Genomic DNA, 8,952 nt, shown 5'->3' on the forward strand with positions numbered 1-8,952 from the left:
GAATCGTGGCCCATGAAAAAGTGACTCGAGGAAGTCAAAGCGCATCTGTAACGGAAGTCGAAGACTCAAGAGATAATTAAGGCTGGTCATAGTGGGGAGTAACTTAGAGTAGTAACATACATATGTTACTAGTTTATGTTACTACCTCTATAGTGGGTAGTACTAACATATGTGTAGTGTCATGCATCACCTCATTTATTATTTTGTAGATTCATTTTGCATTGGGAACCGCTATGTGATGGTAACATATTACGTTACTCTATTTGCCTTTCTCTTCATTAATTACTATCTGACACATCATCTTTTTTGCTTATGTGACATGTATGTTACTACCTATATTACTCCCACTATGACCAGCCTAAGGCCTTGTGCTAGCAAAGTAGCCAAGCAGGTGGCCTCACATGCCCTCGTCGTAAGTTACAAAGCGGTGTTTTCTTTCTGGGAGACTGTTCGGTTGTCTACGTGGAATGAAGAAAAATGATTGGACGTTAACTGCTGATATGGCATGTTTGCTGATGTGGATAGGCTGCATGTCAAGAGAAATCACATAATGAGGATGAGCTATTTAGGTATTATAGATGTGGCCATATGCATCGTTCTGATGCAGAGGCGGGGAATCCCCTTTTCGAAAAAAAAACAGATGTTGTTTGGTAAATGTTAATACATCTTTCTATAAATTTAGTCTAACAAAGAATGTTTAACTTAAAGAAAATAACACACCACATATTATGAAGAGGAAGTCGTACTAATAATTGCTCACGTGCTCGTGGTTAACCGCACTGTTTATGTGCAACCTGAATGTAAACCAGACCATGTACGCCGCCGACCCGATGTCCAAGTTCAAGGGCGCGCTTGCCATGTGTTGGCCCAGACCACGTCGCCGAGTACTTTCCGACGATAGGCAACGACCGACGATGACGAACGACGAACAAAACTACTTCTAGCCGGATGCAACGCAGTGCAAAGCTAGCACCAAGTTGTCCTGATCGATTCTTTGATAGGACGTATACTAGTACTAGCAGTAAGCTAGCTAGCTATCGACTTGATCTATCCTAGCTGATGCACAATACGTACGCACACGGAAGACGCCGGCGTTTTGCCACAGGCACGTATCGTGCCTGTTTGGATCTGTATTACTTTCACAAATCGATAATATAAGGGGTAGGGGTACACGCATATAAATATGCTCACGATACACTAGAAGCTAACCTACTCGGGCTCTACTTCTAATCCTATCTAGTGACTGTTTCTGTGTACGAGCCAGACACAGTGCCACGCACGTCGTGGTTATTTCAACAATCACCCCCCTAAACACGACGCCGTGCCGTTACAGCTCGGACGCCCGATCCTTCTTTTCATCTCCAATAACTTCTCTCGATCCAAAGCCTTGGTCTGGATGTCCGCCAGCCGATCATCGGTGCGAATATAGTTGACCTTTGTTTTACCTTCTTCTACTCCGTCCTTCATGTAGTGATACATCGTATCAATGTGCTTGCCCCTATAATGCCGCATTGGATTCTCGGGTAGAAAAGTTATAAACTCACTGTCAATGTTGAGCACCACTTGTTCTGGATCTCGATCCATGAGATCACCATGTAGCCGTCCTAGCCACACACCTTGATATTCTGCTTTACTTGAAGTCGATGTCACCACTTTCTGTCTTCGTGATAGCCAGCTTACTACGCTTTCATCAAGGAAATATGCCACGCCGAGGTACACTTACGGTCGCCAACAATTCCTTCCTTGTCACTACCACCGTAGCCGAGTAGTTTCACCATCTCCTTCTTGCTTAGCTCAAGACGAGGTTCTATTGAAGCGACAATGTGATTGCAATTTTTCATGCCACGGCTTTCAAGTACCTTCCTTGCATATGCCTCCTGGCATAGTGTGATCCCCTCCAGCTTTTGATGTACCTTTGTCCCGAGGTTGCAACTCAAAAGGCCTAGATCATCCATCTTGAAAAGCTCCTTCATCTGTAGCTTGAACTTTGCAATCACTTCTTCATCTGCTCCAGTAATCAATAGGTCGTCGACGTAGATGCCAACTAGTAGACGATCCCTTCCTTCACCTCTCTTGTACATCGCATGCTCTAGTGGGGCTTTCTCAAATCCAAGAGAAATCATCGTCCGGTCAAGTTTGATGCTCCATGCCCGAGAGCCTTGGCGTAGCCCGTACAAGACTTTGTGTAACTTCAGTACCTTGTGTTCCTCTCCCTCTTTGATGAATCCCGGTGACTGATTCACATACACATCTTCTTCTAACTCACCATTCAAAAACGCGGATTTTACATCCATGTGATGTATCTTCCATGATTCCTGAACCGCGAGAGCGATGAGTAATCTCACTGATTCCATCCTTTCAATGGGAACGAACGCTTCTTCGAAGTCCACACCTTCCTCTTGCACGTACTCTTTGGCTACTAGCCTCGCTTTGTGTTTCACGGACCCATCGGCATCTTTCTTGATCATAAATTCCCACTTGAGATCCATGACTTTTTTATTGTCGGGAAGATCCACAAGCTCCCATGCATTGTTGTCATGGATCGACCTCAACTCCTCTTCCATAGCCTGACGCCAACACTCCTTCGTATTTGCATCCACAAATTTCGCCGGTTCCTCGGTGCTTGCTAGACACCGTCGCCCACTCCTTTTCACCTTTACCGGGTCAATCGTCCGAAGAGACTTCTCTGAATATGGGTGTAACACCGGCTGTAGGAGTACGGATGTAGATGACAGTGTCCTTTCCTCCTTTACTTTTGGAGACAATGCAGGTGCCAACATGGCTGCCTTTCCTGCGTACAAGCATGCACACGACGGGGCTCCTAATGCATGCTCATCCTTAGCACGTGGGAATGCATGCATGCCCTTTGGTGAGTCTCGTAGCCTGCTTAGGCTTCTGCTGCCCAGATTGCCAGCGCCTACAGCCAATGAGCCAAGCCCATCACCTCCATGACCTTCAGGCATGCCTCCGCATGAGACTCCTTCCGCGCTGCCGCTTTCTATTTCTTGGTTGCATCCCATCCTGTTTGATAGGTTGCAGCAACTGCTGCCTTTGGACTTCCCTGGTTGTCCGTTCACTAAGCCATGGAGTGACACGCCTTGGCCACCAACTCCATGTGTTTGTATCATAGCTGCACTTGTACTTGATGCACCAGCCCCAACAGTCACGACACCCATGTCTGCGTTTTCTCTTGCAACACATGTCTCTGTCTTCGCACCAGTACTAGCACTAGCTTTTGTTTCTTCGTGGACTTCCGGCGCCACGTATGCCTTTCTTTTTTCTAGACGCATCTTACAAAGACTGCTTCTTCATGGCCGAGCACACGCGGCAATTGCTGCATCCGCTCCAGCGAAGTTAGCACTTATGCCTGTAACATCGACATAACTTTCAGAATCACCCCCCGCGTCCGTAGCATCGACACGAATTTCCAAACCACAATCTTGAGACCGAACTTTTTCTTCACGGAGCGCAACAATTTCTTTAGCCGATGCTTGAAGAACTGGATCCTCCTCGTCCACGAGTTCACACTTCAACATCATGATACTTTCATCGTCTTCCTGGACCATGAGCGCCTTTTCCTTCGGGGGATTCTTGCACTCCGACTTGAAGTGCCCGAGCAGATTACAGTTGTGGCAGCGGATCTTCCTCTTGTTGAACTTTTTCTTCCTTGGCTTCTCCGACTGTTCGTCGGTGTCCTTTGCGGGAAAGTACTTTCCGCCGCTACCGGACGCCTTGTCGAAATTGTTCTCCTTGGAAACCAATGCAAGCCACTGAGCACGCATTAGCATCAGGTACTCATCCTGTTTTGCATCACCATAACTCAGCTTCATCCGCTCGTCATGGGCCTTGAAGCGACCAACCAGATCATCCAAAGTGAGAGTCTTGAGATCAACACATTGCTCGATCGCTGACACAATCGCATGTAGCGCGGTGGAGCGACACGTAGAAAACGCCGAACCACGGAGATGTCCTCCAACTTCTCTCCGAGACCGCGAATCCCGTTCACCATCGAAGCAACCCTCGCTGCGAAGGCATCCACCGTCTCATCTTCTCCCATCCTCAGATTCTCATAACTTTTCAGCAAAGTTTGCAAGTTCGCCTCGCACACACGCAAGTGCCCTAGATGCAATGTCTTGAGCGTGTCCCACACCTCCTTCGTTGATGTCTTCGAGATTAGATGCTGTTGCACGTCCACCGGCATCACCGAGCAGATGGCCGTGATAGCCCGGCGATCCTTCCGATACAAGGCACCACCCTTCAGGTACTCGTCACCGCCGGGGTCGACGGCTTCCCAGAGCTCATTGGCCTCGAGCGCCCACTCCATCATGGTCGCCCACACCACGAAGTTCCCACAGTCGAATCGTGGATACTCCGATCTCACTGGAGCAGCAACTACTTTAGCCACATAGGAGTACTCTGCCAGCTGCTTGGTCTTCTCGTCGTCCGACATGACCCTCCGTTACTAGAAGATCAACCTTGCTCTAGATACCAATTGTTGGCCCAGACCACGTCGCCGAGTACTTTCCGACGATAGGCAATGACCGACGATGACGAACGACGAACAAAGCTACTTCTGGCCGGATGCAACGCAGTGCAAAGCTAGCACCAAGTTGTCCTGATCGATTCTTTGATAGGACGTATACTAGTACTAGCAGTAAGCTAGCTAGCTATCGACTTGATCTATCCTAGCTGATGCACAATACGTACGCACACGGAAGACGCCGGCGTTTTGCCACAGGCACGTATCGTGCCTGTTTGGATCTGTATTACTTTCACAAATCGATAGTACAAGGGGTAGGGGTACACGCATATAAATATGCTCAAGATAGACTAGAAGCTAACCTACCCGGGCTCTACTTCTAATCCTATCTAGTGACTGTTTCTGTGTACGAGCCGGACACAGTGCCACGCACGTCGTGGTTATTCCAACACCATGGGCGTCCGGGGGGAGCTCGCCGGCCTCCATGCCGCGTGGTCGAGCTACGGCCGTCTGCCGTGGAAATCGCTCTTCGTGGCGGCGATCAAGCTCGCGCGCGATGGTTACACCATCGTGCCCTTCGTCGCCAACGCGCTCAAGGCAGTGGAGGCCAACGTGCTGGCCGACCCCGGCCTGCGTGCCGTGTTCGCGCCCGAGGGGCAGGTCTTGGTCGCCGGCGCACTCTGCCGCAACCCGGCGCTCGCGGACACGCTGGAGGCCGTGGCGGAGCATGGCATCTCCGTGCTCTACGGTGGCGCCGTCGGGGAGAGGCTCGTGGAGGACCTGAGGAGAGGTGGAGGGGTGGTGAGTTGGTGACGATGGAGGATCTGAAGGGTTACAGGGTGGAGGTGAGCTCCGCTTTGCGTGCCAATGCCATGGGGTTCACCTTCCTTGGCATGCCGCCGCCGTCCAGCGGCACCGTCGGCATGGCACTGGTACGTCACTTGCAGTCCATGGCTTAGCACTGGTACGTCGCCGAGTGATTATTGTTATGACGATGATTTCATGTGCATGCAGGTGTTGAACATCTTGGGTGGGTACAAGTCGGCGGAGTTTCTGAGAGGATTTCTGGGCGTGCACCGGCTGATCGAGGCGGTTAAGCACATGCTGGCCGTCCGGATGGACCTCGGCGACCCTGGCTTCGTCAACGCCACTGGGATCGTCTCCGAGATGCTGTCGCCGGCGTTCGCCGATAAGGTCCGGCAAAGGATCGCCGACAACACCACTTTCCCTCCGGCCTACTACCTCCCAAAGTAAGTGCTCCGTTCGAATATGTCCCTGTCGATCGGTCATCTTCAATACGCATGCTTCCTTTCAAATGACAAACTCTATGTATGTGTGTTAGGTGGAGCCAGCTGCGTGACAATGGCACGAGCCACCTGTGCGTGGTGGACGGCGACCGGAATGCGGTGGCGACGACGACGACGACGGTGAACTATTACTTCGGTGCACAGGTCCTCTCACCGTCCACCGGCATCGTGCTCAACAACGAGATGGACGACTTTTCGGTGCCGTCATCGTATCCGACCCCCGACCACCTCCCACCGGCGCCGGCCAACTTCATCACGGGGGGAAAGCGACTGCTCTCATCGTGACACCGACGATTATCCTCAAGGATGGGCAGCTGGCTGGCGTGGTGGGCGCAAGCGGCGGCACCAACATCATCGCGGCGGTGACACAGGTGTTCCTGAACCATGGTTTTCAATTTCAATTTCAACAAAATTTTAGCACCAACTGAAATCACTGAAATTCAGTGGAATTCAGTTATTTCAGTTTGCATTTCAGCCAAAAGGCCGAAATATTTATTTGAATTTAATTAAATATTTGAAATTATCAAAAAGTATTTTTAAAAATATTTGATTTCCTGTGTACTATTGAATTTGCTGAAATACTTTGACCGAAACGCAATATTTCAGTGTTTACTGAAATTAATGAAATTCAGTGAATTACAATGAAATCTCATTGAAAGTGAAAACCATATCCTGAACCACTTCGTTCTAGGGATGAGCCCTCTCGCTGCCGTGCAGAGCCCAAGGTGTACCACAGTCTCGTGCCGAGTGTTGTGCGGTACGAGGACGAGACAGTGGTCGATGGGGAGGTCATCGAGCTCAAAGCAGAGGCGAGGGAGTTTTTGCGGCAGAAGGGTCATGTGCTCAAGGGCACTGTGTGGTCAGCCGTGTGCCAGATGATAGTGCAGGACTCGAAAGCGCCGGTGTCAAGCGGCAGCGAGAACGTCTTCCACGGGCTGCTGACTGCCGTGAGCGATCCAAGGAAAGACGGTAGCCCTGCCGGAGTATGATGGAAACCATTGCGTGTAACATCTTAATCAATGTTTAATAAATGGAAAAGCTATCTGGGAACCTTCCTCGGGTGGGCGACCCTGCCAAACAGCCTCCCCACCTTCACATGTCGCCACGTCAAATGACTGGAGGCAGTCGCTGTCAGCCGATTCATGGCGAACTCTTGTTTTTTTCCCAAAAATGTGTAACCCGCGAGGTCGTTAGGTTTTTTTGTCACTAGGCTAGAGAGGGGGGGTCGTGAACATTCATGTTAAAACTAATTTTTATATATGACTTTGCATTTTTTTTGAAGCCTCTTTGTTTTTAATTTGTTCGAGAATCCTATTTTTTTTTACTTTCTCACAGGGCAGTTTATTATTAATAGAATGACATTTTTATTAAGAGGATGTCAACTTCATTATGAAGAGGAAGGAATTTTTTCTATTGAGAGGATGGCATTTTTATTTTTAGTGGCATGACATTTTTGTTAATAAGAGTATGGCAATTTATTAATAATATGATGACATTTTTATTATTGTGATGATGGCATTTTACATTAAAATGATGACATTTTTAATAGTGAGAGGATGTCATTTTTAAATACACTGGCATGACAATTATATTTTTACTAGATGATACCCCGCGCGTTGCTGCGGGAACACATGCTAAAATCATGAGATAAATGCCTGAAACATTAGTTGGAAAACTGTAGATTAGAAGTTCATATGAATAAGAACAATACAACTTTTGTCCAAGCACACATGATTAATATAAAGATAGATAAGCTTTTGCATCATTTATAAACGATGTTGTTTTCCATAGAAATATGGACAATTAATGAAAAATTGTATTAAATGGGAATAACCCAATATCACAGATAACAACGAAGGTGATATAAACAACATAATTTTAGAATGTTACACCTTATCTCAAGTACATAAACGTACTATATGGCAGACAAATGAGAGTCAACAATAGGCAGAGGCATTCCATATAAGGTGGTTGAAGTCTTGGAGATAGTAATTTTCCCTTTAGATGGTATTGCGTACATTATGCTTTTTTGCAGAGGTGTTTATCTCATCTCCTCTTAAGATGTTTCTTTTCTTTTTTGAAACAATCAGGGTCACGATCATATTTTTAAGATATTTCAACGGAGTTGAGCTGGTCAATTCTTCGGTAGTCTATTATTTCATGTATGCCTTTGTATCATTAGTAGCACTCTTCCTGCAAAAGAGTTGAAGGCCAAAATCTTGCTGCTAGGGATCAGAGATAGTGTCTTCTAAGAATACCCAAAAACACGCTACTGGCATAGTTACCTTGTACCAAACATATGTTCAGTTCTGAAATGCACAAACTATAATTCTCAATATAAAAGTGTCTCTGCCAAAAATTACATGAAATTTCTTGATTGGGCCTCGAATAAATGGAAAGTCAGCCACAAAATCCCAAAGGCATAATTGAAATCCAGAAAGAGCAAAGTTTTTCTGATGGAGTTGCTTGGACACAGCTCAGCAGCATTAATGAAAGCAGCTAGCAGAATCAAACTATTGGTAATCTGAATGCAGTACATTTTTCATCTCTCAATCAATATTCAAGCCAAAAACAAAAACTTTTTGCTTCCGCTGTTGGCTCCTTTTTTATCATAAAATGGAAAGGAAATGATCAACAGTTGACCATGGGGAACGTATCTCAGCAAAAGGAAACAATACGGACCTTTAGCCCCATGAATCAAATTGGAGCCAACAAATGATGCAAGTAGAATTGCAGTAGCGGAACCCTGAACATACATTGGAAAACGTGAACAAACAAAATCTGAGACATGAGGTTCAATCCCATTGATAGTGTTCTGTAAAAATTCCATGCGAGAGAGGTAGGGGTGTAGCTTGCATGCCTGGGAGTGAGGCAAAACATGACAGGAAATCCATGGTGTTGCTATAAAGGAATATATTTGATACACCGGAGGGAATATGACAGTCCACGCCCAATAAGTAGATGCATTGGCAATGCTCCTGCCATTTCCATCAGAAAAAAACAGGATTAATGCATATTCTACCCTAAACTATAATTAGATTCTGACGAAAAATGGAGCCATGCATCATTGTTCTCTTCCTCACATCATTTGCAAAGGTTGGACACTTGGACAACAACTGGAAAATAAAAGCAAAAGGCCGAGTTTAGTAGTAAGGCCGACTGTCG

At 46.9% G+C, this 8,952-nt stretch overlaps 1 pseudogene; it reads left to right on the forward strand.

Annotated features, from left to right (window-relative positions):
• The window catches only part of LOC119279317, a 33,410-nt pseudogene extending 26,634 nt beyond the window's left edge, over positions 1–6,776 (forward strand).
• Positions 6,777–8,952: the final 2,176 nt, after the last annotated feature.

The sequence above is a fragment of the Triticum dicoccoides genome, chromosome 3B (assembly GCF_002162155.2).
Source record: "Triticum dicoccoides isolate Atlit2015 ecotype Zavitan chromosome 3B, WEW_v2.0, whole genome shotgun sequence".
NCBI classification, from domain to species: domain Eukaryota; kingdom Viridiplantae; phylum Streptophyta; class Magnoliopsida; order Poales; family Poaceae; genus Triticum; species Triticum dicoccoides.